The 27,432-nt window shown below is 37.6% G+C and overlaps 1 long non-coding RNA gene across 2 annotated transcripts in view; it reads right to left on the bottom strand.

The window, feature by feature from the left end:
* The window catches only part of LOC110339600, a 70,328-nt gene extending 46,288 nt beyond the window's left edge, over nt 1-24,040 (bottom strand). For both annotated transcript variants that reach the window (XR_005878709.1, XR_005878710.1), the window contains exon 1: nt 23,874-24,040. This is a non-coding gene — a long non-coding RNA (uncharacterized LOC110339600). The remainder of the gene's footprint in view (nt 1-23,873) is intronic.
* Nucleotides 24,041-27,432: the final 3,392 nt, after the last annotated feature.

Below are 27,432 nucleotides of genomic sequence, written 5' to 3'. Positions count from 1 at the left end.
GTTTAGCAATTGTGGTCAAATACACTGACTTATTTCTATGAAATCTTCTACAAAATAACAAAAAAATCCATTTTACAATTTTCTTCAATACATATGGGTCTGGTGATAGGACGGGTACCTAGCAGAGACAATAATGCAAGTACAATTCATCCGATAGTAGGACTTTTTGTTAACAAAACCAAATCAGAGTTTATATTCTCTTTTGACAGTCTTCTCTGTGGGGGGGCATAATGTCTTAGTTATAAATTGGTCCATATGAATTAACATAATAAATTGAAGATGGTCAGCATAATTGAGAATGTTTTCTTAATATGAAGCATCATAAAAGTTGAGATTTTATTATAACGATTGTGTATTGTGATTGCATAGTGTAGGGGAGTGAATGTATTCTCTCACAATTACATATGGATTAAGAAAGGCTAGTAGGATTTGATAAGATCATATCTGCCTTTAACATATAAATTCATGCAAATAAGCTAAGTATATCAGAAAATATCTTTTTGTCTGTTACTTGAATCTTCATGTTACTGAGAATTAATAACATTGCTTAATATTGAGGTTATAAATTTAATTTTCAAAACTTTCTAGATCTTTCTGCATTTTCCATTTGAGAAAATAAATAATTTATGGGAAATATTTAGCTGTTTGTTTTGGAAAAGGAATTGCCACGTAACACAATAGTTACCACATATATGTCATGCAATACACTAATGTGGTTACCAAAGCAAAATGGCTTAATTTTATTTGTTTGTTTTGTGCATATAATATTTTCCACATGAATAATTTCAAAACATCTTCTGTGTTAGGCAAAAGTGCACAAACACCACTTAATTTTTCATTAGAAAAAAATATTTAAGATGTAAGTTTTTCTTAGAAATCCTTGCTGAAGGATGTTGAGGTCAAGCCTCAATGGTCATTTATCAGGTCAAATTTCTTCCCACAATTTACAATACTACATCAACAGTATTCTTACCTAGGAGCAACATTGTTTAAAGATGTATGAACTGGAAAACATCTGTATAACCTACATATTAGCTATAGAATTCTGAAACTGGGAAAGGCAACCCAGAATCTTGTGTTCTTAACCTAATAACTTTACCTAAGAAACCATCCATGTGTTTTTGAATGACATTTCTACCCTACTTTTTTGAAGATGATGGGATAATTCTAGGCTCTTGTCTCCTGCTTGAGTTAAATGCAGGTACTTATCTCGACTTTTCCCACAAGAACCATTTACCCATCTACTTGTTTTTCAAAAATCAACTTTATATGGAAAAACAAAAGGCCCAGGATAGCCAAAACAGCCCTATACAATAAAGGAACTTCAGGAGGCATCACCATACCTAATTTCAAGCTCTGTTATAGAGCTATAGTCCTGAAAACAGTTTGGTATTGGCACAAAAATAGGCAGGTAGACCAATGGAACCAAATTGAAAACCCTGATTTTAACCCACACACCTATGAACACTTGATTTTTGACAAAACAGCTAAAACTATACAATGGAAAAAAGAAAGCATCTTCAACAAATGGTGTTGGCATAACTGGGTACTGGTATGCAGAAGACTGCAGATAGATCCATGTTTATCGCCTTGTACAAAACTTAAGTCCAAAGTGATCAAAGATCTCAACATAAATCCAGCCACACTGAAACTTTTAGAAGAGAAAGTGGGAGATTCTTTTCAACGAGTTGGTACAGGAGACCACCTCCTGAACATAACACCAGTGGCACAGACACTGAAATCGATAATTAACAAATGGGGCCCCATGAAACTAAAAAGCTTCTGTAAGGCAAAGGACACAGTCAACAAGACAGAAAGGCAGTCCACAGAATGGGAAAAGATATTCACTGACCCCACATCTGACAGAGGGATAATCTCCAAAATTTACAAAGAACTCAAGAAGCAAGTCCCCAAAACACCAAAGGATCCAAACAAAAGGTGGGGTAGAGAACTAAACAGAGAATTCTCAATAGAGGAGGCTAAAATGGCCAAGAGACACTTAAAAAAGTGCTCAACATCCTTAGCCATCAGGCAAATGCAAATCAAAACAACTCTGAGATACCATCTTACTCCTGTCAGAATGGCTAAAATCAAAAATACCAAAGACAATTTATGCTGGAGAGGATATGGAGAGAGAGGAACACTCCTCCACTGCTGGTGGGAGTGCCAACTCGTACAGCCACTTTGGAAAGCAGTAGGGAGATTCCTCAGGAAAATGGGAATCAATCTACCACAAGACCCAGCAATTCCACTCTTAGGCATATATCCAAAGGAGGCAAATTCATACAACAAGGGCATCTGCTCCACTATGTTCATAGCAGCATTATTTGTAATAGCCAGAACCTGGAAGCAACCTAGATGCCCCTCAACTGAACAGTGGATAGAGAAAATGTGGTATATTTATACAATGGAGTACTACTCAGCAGAAAAAACAATGGAATCTTGAAATTCGTAGGTAAATGGACAGCACTGGAAGAAACCATCCTGAGTGTGGTAACTCAGTCACAAAAAGACAAACATGGATCAGGAGAGTGCCAGTCTGCACTTCCACTGACAGAGAGTCTGGGAAACAGGAAAGAACCTAAAAGATATACATGGTACCCAAGAGAAGAGAAATGAGGCAAGATCATCTGAACAGATGGGGAACACGGTGAGGGGTGGGGGTAGGGGGACCTGGGAAATAGAGAGGGGGAGAAGTGGAAGAGAGAGTAGGACATGGAGGAACAGGAAGGTCGACTGGGGGGGTAGGATAGGGGGAAGAGGGAATCATAGGTTAGAAGACAGATCAGGCACCATTGTGACCTCTAGTGTTCTAAAAAGATGACACCAATTGGCAAGCTAAGCACTAGTGTAGAGACCACCTCGAATGCCTATTCCTGATAGTGAACTTGATGTCTATAACCATCCTGGAGCCTTCATCCAGTGACTGATGGAAGCAGAGGCAAACACCCACAGTTAAATACTGAACAGAACCCAAGGAACCCAGCAACAGAGAGAGAGGAGCAAAGAGCAAATTGGCAAAGAATGGGCTGGCAAAACTAGCATAGACAGCTGATCTGAACAGGGGAGAGCTCTTGGACCCCAGACTGACAGCTGGGAGGCCAGCAGGGGACCGATCCAGACCCCCTGAATGTGAGAGTCAATGAGGAGGCCTGGGCTACCTATGGGGTCCTGAGCAGTGGATCAGTGTTTATCCCTCGAGTGCTAACAGACATCGGTGTCCATAACACAAAGAGGGTTGCTCTCTCTGCCTAGATTCCTAGGGAAGTGCCTGGACCCTACCCTGAATGAAATGATAGACTCTAGATCTCCCCTATGCAGAAGGAATTGGCAATAGGGTGGGAGGATGGGGGGGTATGGGGGGGAGTGCGGGAGAAGGGGAGGGAGAGGGAACTGGGATTGACATGTAAAACAAGCTATTTAAAATTTAAAAAAATGTTAAAAAATTAGTTGTCAATCATTCCTTATTCATAGGATAAATATCAACATCAAGCTTATAGGTGTGGTGTTCTTAGGATCATCCTCTATCGAACTGAAACAATAAATCTGTCAAACTTCAAAACACTGTTAAGGTCAACTTTTTGCTTGTTTGTGGCTGAGCTTCCAAGTTGAAGAATACTCACTGCTTTACAGACTAGAAATGTACTATAGACATTATAAATTTTTATTTTGCTCACATTCTGTTGTTTTTATAAGTCAGGTATAGCTTTGTAACATCATTGGAGTTTAAATGCTTATGTGAAATATGTTTGCATTCACTTGGTAGTATTTCTATAGGATTTTATGTTATAGAAAATGTTAAAAGGAAAACCAACTGTTTTCAACATCCTTAGGGGGGAAAAACACTAAATGTATCATAAAAATGAGTCTATGAATGGCTTCACATCCAAAAGAACTGGTATAGAAAAATCTGAGATCAAGAGTAGTGAGAACGGATGTATTTGTGAGAGAAAAAAAATTACATTTACAAAGCAATATTGTCTCCTCAAGACTTTAATATCTCATTCCCTGTTTTGCCAACAAGATAACTTTTGAGATTTGTTGCAAGCATTTTAAACTCTTCTTATTTTTCTACACATGTGACTAAGCATCAAAACAAGACCAAAAGATCATTTCTTATTCAAAACTTGCCTGCTGGTCTTTTAAGTATATAACTTATTGTCATGTATAAATTTATAATATGCAAAATGAAAAATGTAAATAGCACATTCTGATCTCTGTTCTGAGGGAGTTTTGTGAATAAATTTCCATTAATCTAGTGGTAAATATGCCCTAAAGTTGTGTATTTCATACTCTTTCTGGAGGACTTTAAGAAGAAATAATCTTCTAAGCTTCATTTTTTTTCCATTTCCTGGTCTCATTGCCCTTCCATAGAAGTCTTAAATGTTTATATATGTACCCAGTTATGCATGTTATAAACATCTGCTAAGTCAGTAGAGTGCATTGCTGGGCACTCGCTACTACCTAGAAAAAACTGAGCTCACTACAGTGAAATGAAATAAAAAAACTGCTTCCACATAAAATGCAAGAAATGCCAAACCTAGCATTTTTTCTTTCTCCACTGATTAAATCCAGATACAAGTGTAGAGAAATAATTCATATTCTTTCATTTTTACATGAGACTTGAATATGCATTGTGCAACATTTTAAATATCTGCTTTTTACTATACCTTCTAAAAGGATACCTTTTAAGACAACAAACAGAAATGCATAATATATTGAAAAGAAGTTATAATTGTTATTAATATTTTTTGTTCAAGTAGGTGCATCATCAAATAGAATGAACTCAATTGCAGTAGAGCAGAGACTGATTATGGAAAGTAAAGTCTCAAGAAAAATGGAATCACTGGTTACGTGATATATTGTGAGCAATATATCAACATATAGCTTACTTGGTATTTTGTAGTTTAAGAGATATATTGGAGGAGATGATTTAGGAAGATGGATTTTTTTTCTTCTGAGTTCCAAGAATATATGGGGAGTTCAATTTTGTTGTTCTACACAGTTGAACCGCTGTGATGGTACCATGGGTAAGCTTACAAACTTTTTCTTTTGTGCTCTGCTCTTTAAGTACCTTCTCAACAGTGACTAATAGCTACAGAAGGGAGGTGGCTTTCATTAGGCCCACTATATTCAAGAAAGGACTGAATAAAGGAATTAAGTAACAGATGCTAAACAATCATAAAATGCAAATCGTGTTTGTCCTTCTGAGTCTGGTACTTGACCTAGGATGTTCCATCCATTTGCCTGTGAATTTCAAGGTGTCATTGCTTTTTACTGGTGAGTAGTACTCCATTGTGTAAATGTACTACGTTTCCTTTATCCATCTCTCAGTTGAGGGACATCTACATTGTTTCCAGGTTCTGGCTATTACAAATAATGCTGCCATGAACATAGTTGAGCAAATATCCTTGGGGAGAAGGTAGGGGGAGTAGGAGGACAGGAAGGAGAGGGAACTGGGATTAGTATGTAAAATAAGATTGTTTTAAAAATTAAAAAATTGCAAATCATTTGAAGAAAACACATAGTATCATGAATATTTTTAGTCATTTTAACCAAGTAGGTGAAATTAAGTTTATAAAGTTTCAGTTCAGCATTTTATCTTCTCTTTCCCTCAAAGCAATAAAGTTAGGAAAAAAGGTCACAATCATTTAAATAGTATTCCAAGAAATTTTACAATTACCCCTTCCTTCCCTGGTCATCTGCCTATGTTTAAAGTGACTCTTCTGTCCTCAGTTAAACCATTCTGACAATAACTTCATGGACATATTGGCAGGGATATAGCCATATGATTTTAAATCAAGGCAGATATATCCTCCCTCCTATAATCTTTTTATTTGAGTAGTTGTTATGGCCACAAAACTGTCACCAACAACCTGAATAAAACAGATAGGATTTCTTGGGGGACAGTAACCTATTAGTATGTGAATAACAACAGGTACTTCTGGACCCTGGCCAACAGGAACTAAAAAGAAAAACACATTTACCTGATGACCCAAGCAAAATGTAAATAGCCCATTATATATTATAATTTTATAAACTTGAGTTCTTTATCTTTTCTCTTAGAAATGTTATGTTTGGTGTTTATTTACTAAGTTCGACATGATTTTTAAATGAGTAGTTTACTCAGTTCTAAGAAGTCTAGTCGCAATAGTATCCCTCCATAGGGCATGTGCTCCCAAAGTCTATTTGTGCTCTAGGGATAAACACTGGCTCCACTGTTACAGGTCCCATAGACTGCCCTGACCTCCTAGCTGGCACCCACATTCAGGAGGCTGGTTCAGTTCAATGCCGGTTCCCCAGCTTTACGACTAGGGTTTCTGTACTCTCACTAGGTCAGGTCAACTGTTTCTACAGGTTTCTCCATTTGGACCCTACCCCAACTAATGTGATAAACTTTGATGGTACTCCATGGAGGGCCTCACTATCCCTGGGGAGTGGGTGGAGGTTGGTTGGGAGAAGCATAGGAGGATGGGAGGGCAAGGGAATGGAGGGATTGATATGTAAGTAAGAGTGTTTCTAATATATATATATGCATACATATATATATATATATATGAAGTCTAGTGACATTCTAATTCAGAATTTTATTGACGTTAGAGAGAAAGAAGGCTCAGCAGTCAAGTGCACGATCTACTCTTCCAAAGTACATGGATTTAGCTTCCACTACCCACATGGTGACTTGTAATCTTCTGTAACTACAGTCTAGTAGTCTAGGTGCCTTTTCTGAAGTCCAGGAGGCCAGACATGCATGCAGTGAACTTACATCCATGCAGACAAAATGCTCATACATACAAAAATGAAAATAAATAAACAAAGCCTTAAGATGTATAACTTTGCAATTTCTGTGTTACACATTACATATGTTTGTTTCTTATTTCCCCTTTCATTAACCACAGAATCTTTTCTCATACAATATAATCTGAATACAGTTTCTCCTCCCTTTACTCATCCCAGCTCTTGCTCATCTCGTCTCTCATCTGGATCTACTCCCTTTATTTCTCTCATTAGAAAAATAACATGGCTCTAAGAGATAACAACAGAATAACAAAGTATATACTAAAGAAAAAATCATATAAAATTTGGACAAGGAAAGCCAACAGCAAAATAAAAGAACCCAAGGAGAAGGCACAAGAATCAGAGAGCCACTCATTTATGCATTCAAGGATGCCATAAAAGAACAAACTGAAAGTTACAGTATATATGCGGAGAACCTGGTGCAGACCTGTGTAGGCCCTGCGATTGCTGCTTTGGTCTCTGTCAGCTCATATGGGCTTTGCTCAGTTCCTTTATAGGGCCTTATTCTCCTAGTGTCTTCTGTTCTCTCCATTTACTTTCCCTCCTTTTCCATGACATTCTTTGTGGTGGGATCTGATGGAGACCTCTTATTTAGAGCTGTGTGTTCCAATCTCTCTCTCTCTCTCTCTCTCTCTCTCTCTCTCTCTCTCTCTCTCTCTCTCTCTCTCTCTCCCTGTGTGTCTCCCTCTGATTAATGTCTGTCTGTGGGTCTTCACAGATTTGTTTTCATCTGTTGCATGAGGAAGCTTCTCTGATGATGGATGAATGAGATACCCATCTATGAGTAAAAGCAGAATGCCATTAGGAATCTTTTTATTGTCACTTTTTGTTGTTGTGTTTGTTTTTAAAGAAGAATAGCAGTTGATCTTACCTTATGTATCTGGGATATCTAGTCTCTTATTCTTGGCCACCCAAGCAATATCAGGTATTGGTACCATCTCATGGAGTGAGCCTTAAGTCAAATCATTGGTTGGTTACTCCCACAAGATTTGTGTTGTCATTGTCCTATCATATTTTGCAGGCAGAACAAGTTGTAGATCAAAGGTTTTGTGGTTGGGTTGGTTTATGTTTTCTTTTGGTAGCCTGCAGAGTACTTTTCCATGTCATAGACACTAGAACATGGGAAGGAAAATATGTAGGCACCAGCTGTAATTCCCCATGGCCAGTGAGTTGTATGGGCATTGTCTTTAGCAATGGGGTCTTGCTATCAATTTGAGGAGAGTAACCTATACACTTCTTCATAAAAGTCCTGAAGAGATTAGGAATGCAAGAGATATATCTAAACATAAGAAAGGCAGTTTCTAGCAAGTCAATATTAACTTAAATGGAGAGAAACTCAAAGCAGTATTACTAAAATCAGTAAAAAGACAAGGTTGTTCACTCTCTCTATACATATTCAATAAAGTAATGAAGTCTTATAGCAATAGGACAACTGAAGGAGATCAAGTGAAAACAAATTGAAAAAAAGAAATGAGTCAAAGTATTGCTATTTGCAGATGATATGAGAGTATACATAAGTAACCCCAAAACTTCTACCAGGGAACAGCTGATAAACATTTTCAGGGAAGTGGATAGATACAAGATTATCTTAAATAATCAGCAGCCCTCCTGTATACAAATGATAAGTTGAGAAAGAAATCAGGGAAACAATACCCTTTATAATAGTCACAAACAATATAAAATATCTTGGGGTAATCCTAACCAAGCAGGTGAAAGACTTGCAAGACAAAAACTTCAAGTCTTTGAAGAGGAAATTGGAGAAGATATCAGAAGATGGAAAGATCTCCCATGCTCATGGATGGGTGATGGGGATGGGGAGTGAAGAGAGGATTGAGGGAGGCAATGAGGGGAGAGACAGCTAGAATTTAAGAACATTTTAGGTATGACATGGAAACTCAGTGCAGTGAAACTTTCTATAATACATGAAGGAGACCCTAATGAAGTCTCCAAACAATGAGGAAGATGGTACCCCAACTGGTCATCTCTTTAGTTGTTGGCTAAAAGGGTCCATGGAATTCATCACATGTATACACACACACACACATACCACTGATAAAAATAAAAATAATAGTCTTAGAAATTTATACCTTTTCAAAATTTTTATAATTATTGCGTATTTAAAATATATATCAAAACTGCATCTTGACATAACTCAAATACTAGAGCAAAACTGCATAAATGTCAAGAGTTGCCTGCAGCACTAAGAATTTTAAGTACAAGTAAGAATGATGGGTGGTAATTAATTGTATTTCTCTATGGCGTCTGAACCCATTCATTGTCTAATAATTCCTAGGATAATTGCAGTGCTTTCAGTTAATAGACTCTGTCAGTTTAAGCTCTTTGTGTGTGTGTGTCTCTCTGTGTGTGTGTGTGTTGAAAGACAGTTTATGAATCTAAATTAAGAGCTTGGTCTTCCAATGATGTGCATGAATGCTACTTCATCCATTCTCTATATCTTTCATTACTCAACTGAAACTCGGGAAATTTGCTGAGATTTTTTTAAATTTTAGACAAATAATGGTGGCATAACAATGACTCTGTGCAGCCGGGCGGTGGTGGCATACACCTTTAATCCCAGCACTCGGGAGGCAGAGGCAGGCGGATCTCTGTGAGTTCGAGGCTAGGCTGGACCGACAGCCTCAAAAACAATACAGAGAAACCCTATCTTGTAAAAATAAAAATCAAAAACAAAAACAATGACTCTGCATAATTTTCCACAGCCTACATGATGTTACTCAAGTTCCTCTCTAAATTGCCTATTGTAGATGAAATGTAGTGTCTTAGTGAATCAGGTTTGAGGAATGAGAAACACACACACACACACACACACACACACACACGTACACACACAAATATTTCATCTGATTTTTATTCATAATCATTATTAAGAAACATCTAGGATCTCATATTCCTGAATTATGGGCCAGTCTGTTATCCATACTTGACATGGCCCAGGATGCAGACTGATGATGCTAGAGAGATCAATATATAACTAGAAATGGGCCTTCAAGATACAGTGTCTGGCACTGGGAAAGAAATGGGGCGGGAGGGAGCTAGACCCTGAATTCAGTCAATCATAGCTACAGAGGGAAGCTCAATATAACTCTAGAAATAATCTGATATGAGCTCACTGATTCACAGCACATCGGTATGACAGGATAAAAACCCATGTGGATTCCATGGAGAGAAAAAAAAGAAAGCTCTGTTCTAAAGACCCCCTTGAGTCCTTGTTCTGTGAGTCTCTTGCCTTACAGGATTTTAATAAAATGGTTACCAGGCTGGAGAGATGGGTTAATGGGTAAAAAATAAAATCCTTGCCACACAGTGTTACAACTGTGCTGCGATCCCAAGAGCACAAGGATGTGAGGGAGTACAAATGTAATTCCAGCACTCCTACAGTGAAATGGGGGGTGGAGGCAGGAAGTCACCCACAAATTATGGTGTCAGCTACTCAGGAATATATGGCCATGCAGCAAAATGGTGGAAATTACCTCAAAACAAAGATGGAAGGTGAGAACTGGCTTCTAACTGTTGTCTTTTTACCTCTACACATGCTCCATGGAATGTGTACTCACTCACTCATACATTTGCGGACACACACACACACATACACACACACACACTAAAATAAAATGAGTAACATAGGTTCACTGCTGTATTGAGTCTGTGAATTTTTCCAGCCAATTTCCAACCCTGAGAGTGTCTTGACATTCCCTCTAGTTTTAACCACTTGGTTAGAAATGAAGACAGAGTAAAGGCTGTGAACTGCGGTTGACGTCTGACGTGAGGTCAGTGTAAATTAGCACTATTGGTTTGTGAAGTCTGTGCTAAATTCGTGTGGCCAGTGTCAGAAATCCTCCATAGAACTGCAGCAGTCTCACTCATTTCTTCTCAAAGCTCTTCATCCACCCTGGATACACTGGCTGAAAGCCTCTAACAGGACCAAATTTAAAACTGCATGAAGCAGAGTGACCAGACTCTGCTTTCTGGTCATCAGTATGATGTCTGTCATGATATAAGACAAACACAAACAGTATGCCATAGCAATCTGTAGCTGGGCGTTGGTGGCGCACGCCTTTAATCCCAGCACTCGGGAGGCAGAGGCAGGCGGATCTCTGTGAGTTCGAGGCCAGCCTGGTCTACAAGAGGTAGTTGCAGGACAGCCTCCAAAGCCACAGAGAAACCCTGTCTCGAAAAACCAAAACAAAAACAAAAACAAAAACATAGCAATCTGTAAAGTTATACAGAGGCAATATCCCCAATGGACATAGGCGAGAAAATAAACTAAGAGTTTCATGTTCCCTCAAGACCTCAGGCACTGACAAGAACTGTGATTTTGAAAAGCGTTTTAGATCTGTTTATCCCCAAAGTAAGGGGATTGAACTCAACAGTATTTATCAGACTTTGTGACACTTTGGTGGTCAGAATCTTGTGATTTCAATGCCTCATTTTTTCACAAAAATGAATCTACCTAGAGCTGGTGTTATCGGTGGTTGTTTGACACCCAATGTGGGACCTCGAAACTAAATTTTGGTCTTCTGCAAGATCAATGTGTGCTCTGTTCTGCTGAACCATCTCTCTAGTTCATCTATTTTGAATCTTAATATTTTTATTTTCCTTTTATCATTCATATTGTTACCTCATAGCCTCATCCATATAATTAATTGGTACCCTATTTTCTGTGAAAGGCTGTAGTGTAATTACTGTTTTAAGATTACTTCTACTGTCTTGTTCTTCACAAGGGTTTATAGACATTAATGTATTCTGGTCCACTATCTCCATGTTATTATCACATTATCTTGGGTTAATAAAGTACAGGTGAAGTATCTGGTGACAAAAAATGTTGATTTTGAATGGAGTTGATTTCAACCTTAGCAATTTGCCAAACAGGTGATCAAGAACCTACATATGTTGTAATTTCCTTGCAAGTATTTGATTGGAGTACCATTTTTATATTTGTAGTTCTTTTAATTTTATTTTTATTTAAATTAGAAACATGCTTGTTTCACATGTCAATCCCAGTTCTCTCATGCTCCCCTCCTCCCTTGCCCCTCTAAGCCACCCCAACCCCCCCACCCAATCCCCAAGGGAGCATGAGGCCCTCCATGGGGGATCTCCAAAGTCTTTTATTTTGTCCAGGGCAGGTCTAGGGCCTCCCCCATGTGTACAGGATGAGAGAGCATCCCTTCATGTGGACTGGGCTCCCAAAGTCCATTCCTATGCCAGGGATAAATACTGATCTACTGTCCCAGGCCCCAAAGATTGCCAAGGCCTCCTCACTGACACCCAAATTTAGGGGGCCTAGATCAGTGCCATGCTGGCCTTTCAGCCATCAGTCTGGGGTCCATGAGCTCTCCCTTGTTCAGGTCAACTGTTTCTGTGGGTTTCACCAGCCTGGTCTTGGTCCCTTTGCTCATCATCTCTGCAACTGGGTTCCAGGAGTTCAGTTCAGTGTTTAGCTGTGGGTGTCTGCCTCTGCTTCCTTCAGCCACTGGATGAAGGCTCTAGGATGGCATATAAGGTAGTCATCAATTTCATTATTGGGGAAGGGCTTTTAAGGTAGACTCTCCACTATTATTTAGTTTTCCAGTTGGTGTAATCCTTGTAGGTCTCTGGAAATCTCACTAGTACCATTTAAATAGACATTCTGACTTAAAAATCTCACTTTCAGTAAGATATATCTTAGTGAAATATATATATATATCTACATATCTACATATATATATATATATATCTTTGTTAGGAAAATCTTTGGGTGCAAATTTATTTGATCCTGGAGATTGAGACATAATGATGGGTTTCATGAATATAAATGTTGACTGAAGCAAGGTAGAATTTAGATTTTTGTGTTTTTATAATAATTACCTCAATGTTAAATCTTCAAATATTTCAGGGTTATAATAATCACATAAACAACTGCATGTATTTCACATGTGTTGATTTTAATATTCCTATTTTAATGCATATACAGGCACAAAAATTGGAAGCATGAGAGAAGAGAGTTTTCTGTTTATCAGCAGGTTAATAATACATTTCTCCTGGGCAGAGAGAGTCACTCAGCTTTTGGTCTGTTTTGAGAAAGAACATTTTATCTCTTTCTTTTAAAGCCTTATTGTTTGTAGCATGATTATTGCAAAGTAAATATTAAAAATCCTCATTTTAAAAATTGCTGGGGAGAGAGATAAAGTGAAGGCAAAAATCGTTGATTTAAAAGAATAGATTTTTTTACTTGGGAAAAAGAAAACAAGTCAGTAGTGGTTACCTTTATATACCATGGAAACTACCTACTTGCTAATACAATTATAAGACAGAAATTTTGCTTTTATAAAAGTGAGAAATAACAGTCACACTGGCTTTGCAATTCTACACTCTTTGTAAATAACCATTTATAAAACTATCTTCATCCTCTTGCTACAGATTTGATTTTTATGAGTATCAAATTTTCTTTGCATTGAACTTCTGTTGCATTGTAATCACAGCATAAAATTTATTGCAGTAAAACTCTTTTGTTAAGTGGAAACCTGAGTCTGCAAAATGACTTTTGATAGCACACTTGAGGAATGGCGAAATTTTTGACAGATAAATGTTTTTTGGTATTAGTTGCTAGAAGTCATAACGGTGAACTTTGTTTTATAAATAAAAATTTAATGGCCAATAAAAGATGCATGGGGGAAGGAAAGGTAATTTTCAGTGTATGAGAAATTCGACTGAAATATTCCTACAGATTTTGGTTTACCACCAGAATGTTATTTCAAATGAAATCTGAAAAGATATGTGAGGTATCATTTATTTTAAACTGTGCTAAAACCATAGCAATAGATCACATTTGGCTCCATTTATCTTAAAGGCACAGGTTTGAGAACAGGTACAACTAATTCTCATTGACCTAGATATATCTCTGCTTTCCATAAAATTCTAGAACAACCTGCCGACTGATACATTATAGAGTTTTGTTTTATTTCCTTGTTTATTCATTTTGTATGCATTATACAAAGCAAATCTTTAGACTTTTTAGTGCATGTTTTCTAGGTATAGGAACAGAACATTCCATGGATCTACACAGGTGTCATTTCTGGCTAAGTCCTATCATATTATTCTTAGCAGATTTCTCAGTCTTTATTTCCCGAGATGCAAACAAATTATAACCGATGCCTGTAGTACCTGCCATCTTGGATTTTCTTTTTCAGCATCTCTGTCACTGAGAATCCTTTTAATATAAAGACTAAACAATGGGAATGAGTCACTGAGATATAATTTAAAATTTCCAATATTTCCCGTTTACAGATAAATTAAAGGTGCGTCCTGAATTCAAGGGTTATTCCAATAAACTTCATCACTTTCCTCCAAGCTGTATCTTTGTAAGACTACAATCATGCTTGATATTCATTCACATGTGGCTGACCACCAGAGTGGAATGAACCCAGAGTTTTTAAGCCCCTGACTGTAAAGAATGGAGCAGGCAATCACATTCAAAAGTGTAAAATCATGTGATCCCATCAACTCAATCTATTTATGTAGAAATAGATGAAGAGGTAGTCTAATACTCAGGAGACAGACTGAAAATAGATCAGTTAAAAGTAAGTTTGTTGATTTGAAGGACACTAAACTGCAAAATGTATTTTAGCACGCTACTCCAAACATGTGGAAAGTACATGCTCATCCAAGCCTTTGTAACACCACCAGTCAAAGCTGCCATGTCTTCATTTTACACCAACCAGTTGATGACATAATACACTAAAATCTAATTCACTACACTCATTATTATCTCAAATATATTTTTGCTGTTTGTCTCTATACTTATCTCTTTGTTTTCCTTTCACAGAAGTTGTATCTTTTTTTTTTTAAGTGAGTTGAGTGTTCTACCATCAAGACACCACACACCTTCTCCTAGCTTGAATAAGTTCATTGAACAAATGTGTTGTGTCTGTTTTTTTGTATCCCAGACTAGTATAACAGTACCTGGCTCACGTTGGGCTGCAATGAAACAGGCAATGGACCAAGGATAAATTCCTAAAGTTCCTATATTTCTCACTTTTGAGGAGAAACTGCTGTTGACTTTTTTGTTTGTTAGTTTTTTGAGACAGAGTTTCTTTGTTTAATAATCCTGACTATCCTGGAACTTGCTTTGTAAAGCATGCTGTCCTTGAATTCATAGAGATCTGTCTGTCTCTGCCTCCAGTCTTGGGATTAAAGGTGTACATGGCCACACCATGCAGTCACCTTTTTATTTAGGTAGCTCTCCATGAAGTCTTTTATCTACTAAATGTTCCAGAATCACTGGGAGGTTTAAGGAATGAATTTTTTTTTACTTAAACTTTGAAAAGATCTTGAGCTAGAACAGACTCTTAAGTTCTCCCTAAGCAGCATATGGGCCTCCACTTACTTTTGGAGACTTCATCTTAAAAGGTTTTAATTTCTATTTTATTGGTTAGTGACTAAATGCTGTACCCAGGAATGATTACTTTATCATTGGAAACAAAGGGAATTAAAGGTATGATCTACTAGCTAGATCTCTGATTTTAACTGATGCTGGATTTACCAGTTTCACAAAGATCATTATATTTGATTCTCCAAGAAGTTTCTACTTCTTTGAATAGTAACTTTGAACTCACAAAAACATGTATTAAAATAAAAATCAGTATTTAATAGGAAAGAATTTTATGCATGACTTGTCTAAGCCATTGTTTAGATCTCAAAGAATTTAATTAGATATTCCAAATATTTGTTGCAAATATTAGCAACTGAAAGCTAATAACAGGGTACATATTTATTTTTGAACAATTAGACACTACTTTTAATTTTGCTGTTTAACAGAGATTCAGAACCAATTATGAGTCTAAATTGGAAAATGTATCTTCTGCATGTGAATTCAAGTGGTCATGTGTTACTTTTCAGTGTACTTTGGATGAAGGGTTTTTCAAGCATAAAATCAAAGCAGTTCCACTGTAGATTTTAGGTATGATAAATTATATATTTACAAAAACCACAATTAATCTCAAATGTTTGCTCTCACAAGTTCTACTTCCTAAACTTATACATTACCAGTTTCTTACTCTGATATACTTTCATATAAATATAAACAGGCATTAATACTGTATTAAGCAAAGCCACTCAACACATTTTGAATCTAACACAGACAAACCTAGACAAGAACAGTACACTGAAATTTCAGGGTCATGCAAGTATTAGCATTTAAAAATAAAAATAACACTCTTAGAATAACACTCTGGAGCTTAGATAAAACATTGCCTTATCAATGCAAGAAATGAATGGTTCTTATTTTTAATTAATTTTTATTTAAATTAAAAATGATCTTATTGTACATACCAATTCAAGTTCCTTCTCCCTCCCATCCTCCTATTCCCCCACCATCTCCCCATCCCACCCCATGGGAATCATCACAGTCTGTCACATATTTTGGGGCAGGACCTAGGCTCTCCCGTGTATCTAGACTTAGAGGTATCCCCCAAAGCCTATTTGTGCACTAGGGATAAATAATGGTTCCACTGCCAGAGGTCCCATAGACTGCCAAGCCTTTCCAACTCACACTAGAAGAAACCATTCTGAGTGAGGTAACCCAGACACCAAAATAATGGTTCCCATTTTTATGACAATTTTTTATATTTTTAAGATGTTATTTAAATATACCCTGTTTATACTCTAACAAATAAAGCTTAAATGAAGATCAGAGGGCAGAGTCAGCCATTAGTTAGTCATAGAGATCTGGAGGTCTGTATAGACAGTCAGGAAGTGAGATGACTGGGCAGAGAGAGGAAGTGAAAAGGCAGGAAGAGACAGAAACTCTGTCTCTTTCTGCTGAGGAGTTACCAAGGTAAGAGATGGCTGTGGCTTTCTCTTTTCTCTCTCTGATCTTTCATCATTTTCCTGATATCTGGCTATGGTTTTCATTTTATTATTAAGACCAATTAGAACTTAAGTTACACCCTGCCACCCACCCACACAGGTAGGAGGAACTGAGGGCCAGCCTACCCAAGTCTCAGGTGCCCAGGCTGCTGGCATGAGCATAAGCACCAGGCATTTCCTCCCTGAGACAAGTCTGCCTCTACACCTAGAGACTGCTGACAGAGAGACACCTGCCCCAGCGACACCAATAAGGAGTGACAGAGCCAGCCACTTGGGTCATTCAGGCCTTGGGAGGCAGTATAAGGGCAGGTCTAGTTTCCTTAATATTTAAGTCTGCAACATGATCTGCTATTCACTGACTCCCAATGCTTGAGATATTGGTGCTGCGTCTTCTCACCCCTTTCCCCAAGGGGTGTCTGAGTGGAGTCACGTACAACACAGACACACAGACACACACCCAGACATATACAGACACACACACATACACACACACACACACACACACACACACACACACACACACACACACCTTAAAGGAAGATAAGCCACTTGTCCTGAAAAGGTTCCCATAAGAATTATGAACTAATCATATCTCCTTTACCAAGCATGAGAAATTCTTTTTGCAGTGGTGGGTTCATAGTAGTCTACGTGGTTCTGTAAACAAAATTATTTTAGAATATTAATTAACTAAGTAATCAATAACAAATTATTAATAGATTATTAATTTAGTCCTTGGTTTTGAGGGTGGGTCCCTGTTGCTGAAGACAAGTTCTTTATTCACTTATCACTTTATAAGTACTTCTAGGTTTTTACTATTAGAAATAGTGCTATAATAGGCCCAGAGTCACAGTATTATAAAATACAATTTATTTATTTATTTATTTATTTATTATAGTTCACCAAGAACACTTTGATACTATGAATATTTTAGTGGAAGTCATAGACTCAAAAGAAAAGAAGGAATGGGTTCTTTTAAGCGATGGAACAGATCCCTAAAATTTAGACCTGGGTTTAAATTAAATAAAAAAATGGAAGTGTCAAAAGTGGGAAGACAAGAGAGAAAATGTAACATTTACTAGATACTTTGCTGAAGGCTAGTCATAGGCATTTTCATTTTTCAGGACATACTTGAATTAAATCATGCACCAAGCAGGTTATACACACACACACACACACACACACACACACACACACACACACACATACACACACGTACATTTATACACACATTTGCATATATACGCAACAATAATAAAAAAAACATACCATCAATTTAAGATGGAGTGATGGGAGAGAAATATGGGATAGGTTGAAGAGAAAACTGAAAAGTGTGGAAGGAATATAATTATATTTTACTTAAAACTGTACTTTTTAAAAGCTGGAAATATTCTTTTTATAGGGGTAGCAAAATTTGGGGAAAAGCCTAAAGAAAATAATTAAAAGTCGAATAGATTGTTTAAAATTTTTAGCACCATCTCTCTGACTTTTGTCAGCAATGGTAATAGTGTGTATAGAATGAGAAGACTAAAAATATTCAATATAACCTCTCCTGACTCGTAAAATGTTCCAGTCTTTTAAATAATCATTAGTGATGTTTCTACAGAAAAGGGATCTCTGGTTGCTGGTGGCTTTAATTAGTATAAAATTCTATCCACATAATATTCTCCAGCTGTAGGTTAGAAAATAATTTGTTTCCCTGAATTGACAAAATAGATGCCTGTTAATATTTTTAGACCAATTATTTTCATTTTATTGTATTTTTGAAAGTGATTTTCAGCAGTTTTCAAGGAAGTGATAAAATACTGCCATCCATTTTCATATCAATGCTATGTTCTCAGACTGTCTCTAAGTAGCTTTTATTTATCCTGTTTTTTAAATAATTGTATATTCAAACATTCACAAAAGTTTTAATATAGTGTCTATTATAAAGAAGAAGTGAATGATGTTGGTTGACGTTTGGACAACGTCCTCCACCTGAAAGGCTTATGTATGTGCTCTAAGACATGGTTCATAGTTCAAAGCCCAGTGTTAACTTCATAAATGTGTTCAGCTTTGACTGTTACAGAAGAGGTAATTCGGCAATGTTAAGCTTCCCAATAACCACTGGAGCCTCTTAAAGGTTCAAGGGGGAAATGGTAATATTAAAATTATATGCATTCAACAATTGGATAGTATGGCTGTGTACTTTGTAAATTGTAAGTGGGTTCAGGCTAAGATAGAAGTGGTAACCTGGTGTTCCACTGATTTCCACATCATAGAATGTGCCTCTACGTCCTTCTTTCAATGTGAAGAGCCATCGAATGAGGCATAAACACATATTAAGGAAGAAACAGAGTTGTTTATGAGAAGTATACTATATAAGCACTACTCTATATTAAATACCTGCAGTAGAAAAAAAAGATTTACTACAAAACTTTTCACTTGAAATTCCTAGATATTCACAGACATATTTGCCAGAGTACTACCTTATAGCTCAGTTCCTTTCATTCAAATTACTGTTTATAATACCTAATTAAAAATCATTGTATATTTGTTTTAAAAGAAATTACCCCAATGTAAGCTCCATGTCATTCAAATTCAATAACGCTGAGGGCCATTCCCTGGGGTTTGTGAGATGCTTATGTATTTATTAAACACTTAAGTCACGCATTTCCATACCCATTAATTTGGCCAGCCTTGTAGCTGTTTAGCCTTCTATATCAAATTCCTGAGAGAACAAGAGTATTCCTGTTGACATCCCTTAAACTGCTGCAGCCCCATAGGGATTCAAAGCAATGAAGCAAGAAATTGAGTTGAGGTGTGGAGAGGACTCTTGACAACATCAACAGGAAACTGGTGCTAATCATAAGACATAGCCTTGGAGAATTCCGGCTCTTAAGTGAGTCTTTTGATGGCTCTGTTAACCTAAAATTTTTGATTAATCAGATTCTGTCCATAAATTTGTAAAAGAAACAGTGGATAAAAGAATGCCCAGAGTTTAATTCTATGTTCTGTGTATCAGCTAGCATGCTAGCAAGAACTGGATTCTATTTCAGAAGGCTAGCTAGAAATCAAGAAACACAAACATGCAAAAATTAAATATTGACTTTAAAAACATTCTAGGATGGATGATCAAACACAAACTGTAAAAACCCTTGTGACCTCTTATACAAGGTGGAACGTTCTTATTTGTTTTTATTTATTTATTTATTTATTTATTTATTTATTTATTTTTGGTTTTTTTTTAAGACAGGGTTTCTCTGTATTGTTTTGGAGGCTGTCCTGGAACTAGCTATGTATACCAGGCTGGCCTCGAACTCACAGAGATCTGCCACCTCTGTTTTTATGTAATTAGTCACTTGGTTAAATATAAAATGTAATTAGTCACTTGGTTGAAAATAAAAAAGATAATTTCTCTGGTGGTTTTTGATATGCAATGAAAGACAGATGAGATTTCTGACCACATGTAACTTACAGCTCCATCAGGTAATTTGACATGAATAAAAAAAATAAACGGTGCATTCAGGGAAATAAAATATCAAAAGTAAAGGCTGATCTGGGATTATGAAAGATAACCAAGTTACCTTATAGCTTTAAATAAATATAATCTACCCATTCATATCTCTGTTTCTATGTGAGAGATGGTAAAGGCACATATATATCATATTCCTTAAAATACTGGAATTGTTACATAAATTCAGAAGTAAAAAAAAATCCTTTTGAAAAAGTTTTAAAAAGAATGAGATACAAAATTCTGAGTTTCTTATTGTTTAAAAACAAATTGTCCATTACCACAAGTAGAAATATCACAAAAACAATAAGGGAAATCAAGTATTGTGACATAAGTCTATTTTGCCAGCAGTTTTTGAGGAGGCCAGCCAGGCCACATAGTGAAGCCCCATCTTTCTCCATACATGTAAATGAGATAGAGACAAATGAAAAACATTGTTTCCTTGCTAAAATATTTTCTTAGAATATTTTCAGAGTAAACTAAAATTCATTATGTTGGAACACATAGCTGATGGCTTTATAAAGAACAGTTTACATTCAGACTTCAGACAGATGTTTGCACAGTGTTTCTATTTCTGGAGGCGTCCATTCACTGTGTTTTTCACATTCAAAAAGAGTAAAAAGAAAGAAAAAATGTGACATTCAGGGCTGTAATTCTGTCATCTACTCACATGGACACCTGGCATTTCTTATTAGCATCTTGACATTTGATTGCTATGAAGTTATCTTAAAGTCTTCTAATGTAAGATAGACGTGAGTGCTGCAAGCTGAGCCTTCTTTTGTGAGCATCCATTAAATGCTTGGTTCTTTGCAGCTTTTATCAAGAAAACCTTCAGTCAAGTGAGTCAGTTGTTGGCCAGAATACGAATTATAGATTAGGCCCTGAAAGGTTAACAGTTTCCTATTTGTGATACAATTGAAAAGGCAGAGAAAACAAAGAGGATATATGTGTGTAAAACTCTCTCATATTAACTTCTATACCAGGTAACTGACATGTCAAGCTCTTTCTATTTAGACATTACTCAGTAGAAGTGCAACAGATTCTTATTACTGCAATGCAGTTCTCTTGTTCAACAGAATCTGTTAACCTTTCAATTGCTACAAAATTAAATGTTTAGCCTGGAAACCTATAACTAGAAAAAAGAAAAAAACAGTTATTTGCTGTAGCCAAGGATCATCTAAAGCCTGAAAAATGCCCAGTCATTACTCGCAGCCATAGGAGGTTATAAGTCATAGAAAATGTCACCTTGATAATTTGCCTATGTTTCAGATGGTTGGAGAATCATCAGTTTAATCCTCCTTACTTCAAATTTAGGAGAGTGTAATTGTCCATTAATGGTTCAAAAACTAGGAAATTATATTATTCATAGAGTGATAAACAGAAACAGTAGTACAGTCTGACTGAATGGATCTGGTCAAGTGGAATTACTGAGTGAGGTATGGACGGATTTCAAAGTGAAGAGATTTGGGAACATTTTCAGAGAAAAGTTTCTGTTTCAGACTTGGAGGTCTAGATAAGAATCCATTTCTGGAGTAAAATCACTATGGATGAGGTGGTCGATGGAGATGAACTTCTCTCAGTGATTTCCTTAGGCATCAAAGGCTTGTGTGCTATGTCAGGTGGTTTTTATTTGCCAAAATGCATTTACATTTTATTATAATGATATTCTGATCAATTTGAATCCAGAAAAATGATGACCTCATCTACTCACCTTTCTTAACAGCAAGCAAAGTTTTACAGAATTGAGCTATACATACAATTTCCAAAGCACATAATACATATTTTGATTATTAGAAGACAAAATTACTTAAATCATCTAACTTCATAACTGTTATCTCTACAACTAAAAATAAAAATTATATTCTATTTTCACATAAATGTCTCCATTCATTTGTAAAAGAAATACCCATATTTGAGTCATCATAGACTACAGCATATACAAATACCTAATTTTTCAGTAAAATCACTTTCAGGGTTGAGAATCTTCTTTCATTTTCTACAGAAAGTAAAATTTGTCGTTAAGGCTCAGGGATCAGCACCAAAGACAGGCCAGAAAGATTGTAAGAGCCAGAGGTGGTAGATAACTTAAGAAAACTGCTTTCTGGTCAACAACAGGAAAGTTGTGAGTATGAACTCATAGAGGTTGTATTAGCATAAATGGTCTGGGAAAGCTCAGGCCAAACAACATCCAAGCATGGAGGAGTTGGGGAGACAGACACAAGTCCTGCCCGCTACTTAAGTATCTACTGACAATAGACAGCTGCTGGAAAAGGGACAGTCAGTTTTCTTAAATCATGTGACTCCTGGTGGATTGGCCACTCTCCAGGGCTGTAGGTCCAGTACTCAAGAGTATTTGGGCAAAATGGTTTATAATTGATGATTTTAAAAGAAAGGAGAAAGAGAGACAGAGACAGAGATGAACAGAGATAGAGAGACTGTGAAGTTACATCATTATGGTGTTGAAGATAGTTAGCAGACTGATATTTGAGATGGACTATGAGGAATTCAGTACCTTATGGAAGGAATGTTCTCAATAAAATACCACTCAGCAGATGGATGTCTCAATCAAACTGGTAACAATTAAATGAATTGATCCTTGGAAAAACAATGGAATTCCAATGCAACAGAGGAATGTTGAGGCATGTATTAAGAATACAATAGTTTCTCTCAAGAAATAATAAAGTCTAAGTTTTATTACATCTTTGTGTTGTTTTTTTTCTTATTGTATACTTTGATCACATTCTAGGACCTAACTCCTTCCACATCCATGTATGTGGAGGTTTTGTGGAGACTGCTGGCTCCAAAATAAATGCATAGAGACTTAATATAAATTATAAATGCTCAGACAATAGATCAGGCTTGTTACTACCTAACTCTTACAAGTTAAATAAAACCATTTATATTAATCTACATTTTGCCACTTGGCATTACCTCTCTTTCATTTTGTACCTCGCTTCTTCTCCGTGTCTGGCTGGCAACTCCTTTGACTTCACCCTTCTTCTTCCCAGTGTCCTTAGTCTGGCTCTCCCACCAACCTTATCCTGTCCAGCTAGTGGTCAGTCAGCTTTTTTTTTTTTTTTTTTTTTTTTTGGTTTTTACAAGACAGGGTTTCTCTGTATTGTTTTGGAGGCTGTCGGTCCAGCCCAGCCTTGAACTCACAGAGATATGCCTTCCTCTGCCTCCCGAGTGCTGGGATTAAAGGCGTGTGCTACCACCGCCCGGCCAGCTTCTTTATTAAACAAATCACAGTGACATATATTCACAGAGTGTAAAGGAATTTTCCACACATCCATCCTTCCTCTCTACTCCCTTAATTTCATTTGTTCTCTCACCCTCCCCTCTCTGTCTCAAAAAATTAGGAAACAATAACAGTCCCCCTAAGCCAAAATACTAAAATCCAAATACACAAACTTAAAAATAAAGAAAATCGATAAGGAAAAATACTAAAATGAGTCAGAAGATAAAGTGTTTGTGCATGCGCAAGCGCGCGCACACACACACACACACACACACACACACACACACACACACATATGCACACACACTGAAGAAAGAAAGGAAACCATGAAATCTCTTATGTGTTAGATAACTTCTCCTGGAATTGGGCCTGCTCTGGGATATCGTTGACATACCTAAAGTTGCTGCATTGGGAAAAAAAAATACTAGTTTTCCAATTTTCAGCAGATATCAATTGCAAATAGCTTTCTGGTTAAAATGGTACCTTGTGTCCTCTTCCCCTTCTCAGTGCTGGGATTTTGTCTGGCTTAGCCTTCTCCAGGTCTTGTGTATGCTGTCTCCATCTATGTGTAACAGTCCTGTTATGTAGAGAGCTGCGAAGTGCCGCACCCTTAAGATGGTGCTGGCTTCTGCCTTCTGCTAGCCCAACAGCAAGTGCTCTCTGTGATAAACACCACCTGTATTTGGTTAAGGCTGGATATCAGGCTTGCTTCCGCATACGTGGACCTATCTGCATGTTCCACGAAGCATACTGGGGTTGGCTACCCAAGGTCTTTTAAGCTGTGGGTTGGCGCTCCCCCGGGGTCAGAAGATTGTTCAAGGTTCCTGAATAAACTGCTTAAAGAAGAGTCTGGGCATTGCGTCTTCCTTGCTGGTCGAGGTGGTCACAAGTGGTGGCCCGTACGGGGACCCTCTCCAATCGGCTCAGAACGTTCTGCAGTCAGGGCAGTGTGCTGGTAAGTTCCCAAGGTAAGGTGGGACAAAAGAGGGACCTCGACAAGAGCGGGGTAAAAAAAGGACCTGGACAAGAGCGGGTTGGTTTGCTCTTCTCTGTAGGTAAAGAGAGAGCGGGACTAACGGTTTGCAAAGCAGTGAACCGAAAGTAAAACATTGTTAGTTTGGCTAGCAGCGAACCAAAAGTAAAAGCTTAAAAGAAACATTGTTAGTTTGGCTATGGGCACTTCTCAGTCGCACCCAATTTTTTTGGCTCTGAATTAGCTGCTTCGTTCTAAGAATTTAAGATTTTTGGAAGTTAGGGAGAGATCTTGATTAACAATATGGAAAATACACAGAAAGTCTGGATACTGTACGCTATTGTGTTTTTCATTTTTTTTGATTGCTCAGGAAGGAACAACTACTAAAGTACACTTGATTATAAATGCTGCTGCATTAATTCAACTTATACCTTTTAAAAATGCCTTGACTTCAAAATTTAAGTATAAGGATATGTTACTTGGAAAAGGAGTTTTTGTCCTTCCAGGCTTCTGTGGTTTGATGAACAAAGACCCCAGGAAGCAGTGGGCCAGGTGTTCCAACAATTGAAACAGCTAAGATGATGCAGTCTTACAGACCCTGAAATAAGGACTTATACAGATTTCTGAGTTTTGTCATGATCCCCATGGTATGAACAGCGTCCAGGTTTAATGTAAGGGTCACTCAGGTGTTTCTTCACTTGGCTTATTGCTGGGCAGGCTCAGATGGGTTGGCTCAAACTGTGCAGCCAGGTGTAGCCAATTTGAGCATCAATGACTTCAATCTCTAGAAACTAGCCTGGCTGCTTGCGCCTACTTTTCTCTGTACCCATAAGCCTCCACTGTTGTATCAGTGTTCTGCTTTCCCCTCCCTCACTGAAGGCTTTGGCATGTCTTTTCCCACTGTGATTAGTGAAGCAGTCCACTTCATATAAGAAACAGTCATGTGGGTGCTGGGAGTTGAACCGGGGTCCTCTGGCCATCTCTCAGCTCCCCAGAATGGTAGGGACCTCATCCATCCTTATCCCCCACATTCAATCCTTCATGAAATCCAGTCTCTATGGAAGCACTTAGCTTGAGTCTGTGAATCGCTACCTTACTAATGCTACTCAGCTTTCTCCAGCTGCCTCACACCACCTGGGCCTATTTTAGCCAGTTAAAATGCTACCCAGTCTAAGTCTTTGGCCGAGTCAGTTCATGCTTATGGCATAACGGCTTCCTTTACGCTGGCTCAGGTTGAGGCTCTTAACAGACACTGTATGACACCTAGTGACTGGAGCAGTTTGTCATCTGTTCAGTATGCCAATTTTACAAAAGCGGCAAATTTGTCTAAGTACTTGTCCAGTTTTCTTTTACAGAATTGGTCACTTGAATTTGAAGATACTTTGAAGGAGTTGAGGCTGGCAGTGGTCCATGTGAATTCCACCAGAGTGGACCTTTCCTTTGCATCGGGATTATCGTCCTGGCTGACTTCTACAATGAACCATCTTAAGGAGTGGGCGGGTATAGGAGCATTAACAGGTCTCTTGGTGTTTGTCTCCCTGGTTTGCTTGTGGTTTCTATGTAAGATTAGAGTCACACAAAGTCACAATGCAGCCATGATTGTTCGGCCTTTACTGCTATTGAAGCAGGACAGTCCCCCCAGGCATGGTTGGCTACCTTAAGAGCCGAATAAATGCGCTCAGGATTCGAGGCAAAGCACTGCACTCTGAGTCAGCTAACAATGACCCTAGACACTCCCCTTGCTGTGCCCAATAAATTCCCTGCCTCATGGCCCATTGGGGTCCTTCTCATTCCACCCACCATGATGAACGTATGAAGGACCGGAGTAGATGGCATTAACTTGTTAAATAATACAAGTCTGTTTGCTTTTGCCTTGGAATGGGTTTCTTGGTGACTTGAGGGTTCAGAATTTGGTCACATCAGTACAAAGTATTATAAAGAGAGAAAGGAAGCTAGGACAGTATGATGAAATTGGCTACAGTTCATTGTGGCATGGGAGTCACTGCTACAGGACTTTAAAGAGGCTGATCACATTTCTTCTGCAGCGAGGCGCAAGAGAATGGTCATGTTCCTGCCCAGGTCACTTTCTCCTTTTTATGCAGTTCAGTACTCTAGCTGTTGAACTGGTCCCATGGACAATTAAGGTAGAGTTTCCCTCCTCAATTAACTAATATGGATAATCTCTCAGAAATTCACCTGAGGTGTGTCTTGTATTAGGTCCTGGATTGTGAACCTGACAAGTGCTAATCAATATTATTCCTAATACCTTTAAAAACAAATCAAGAAGTTGGATTCAGCACCCATTGTGGCTGCAATTGATGGCTGGGTTCTATCTGAAAGTTCTTGACTTTGTGAGTCTTAACGCTCTACTCTTCAGGCCACTTCTTCCCCAAAAAAGATGCAGAGGAAATGGCAAGCTCCATGAGAGGTATTTATTATTTTTTGTATGACTTTACTGCTGTCAAATGAGATCAAAAATAGAAAACAGCATCACTGCAACATGAAAGTTACATGTAATTTATGATGCATGTTCCTTCCTGAAATTATAATACTGGCAGAAATAAGAGGAGAAAACGAATAGAAAACAAGTTAATTTCATCTGTCATGAATTTGCAGGTAGACACAGAAGAGTTTTAATTGTAAGATGTGAAGTGCTTATCTCAAGTATTACTTCTGCCCTTTCATCATCCTCTTGACTTAAATTATTTTCTTCTTTCACAAATATATTACACATTTGAACAGTACAAAATCAGTTATATACATATATACACACATGTGGACATTCAATAAAAGGATACTATCTCTCTACCTTTTATATGCAAATTTAGTCATTTCTTTTGTCTGTTTATTTGAGACAGGGTCTCACTATGTAGCTTTGGCTGGCCTGGAACCCAATATGTGGACCAGGATGTTCTTAAACTCATAGAGATGTCTGTCTCTGCCTCCTAAGTGCTTTCTGGTATTATGAAAGATATTCCCCAGAGAAGAGACTTTAATATCAGCTTTATCTCAGGGGCCTTTGTGCTCTGTATCTAAAGTACATGGTATCAGAATTTGATGCTTGCATAT

The sequence above is a fragment of the Mesocricetus auratus genome, unplaced genomic scaffold (assembly GCF_017639785.1).
Source record: "Mesocricetus auratus isolate SY011 unplaced genomic scaffold, BCM_Maur_2.0 Super-Scaffold_100008, whole genome shotgun sequence".
Classification (NCBI taxonomy): Eukaryota; Metazoa; Chordata; class Mammalia; order Rodentia; family Cricetidae; genus Mesocricetus; species Mesocricetus auratus.
Note: the sequence above shows the minus strand (reverse complement) of the source record. Positions and strands in the feature narration are given on the sequence as shown.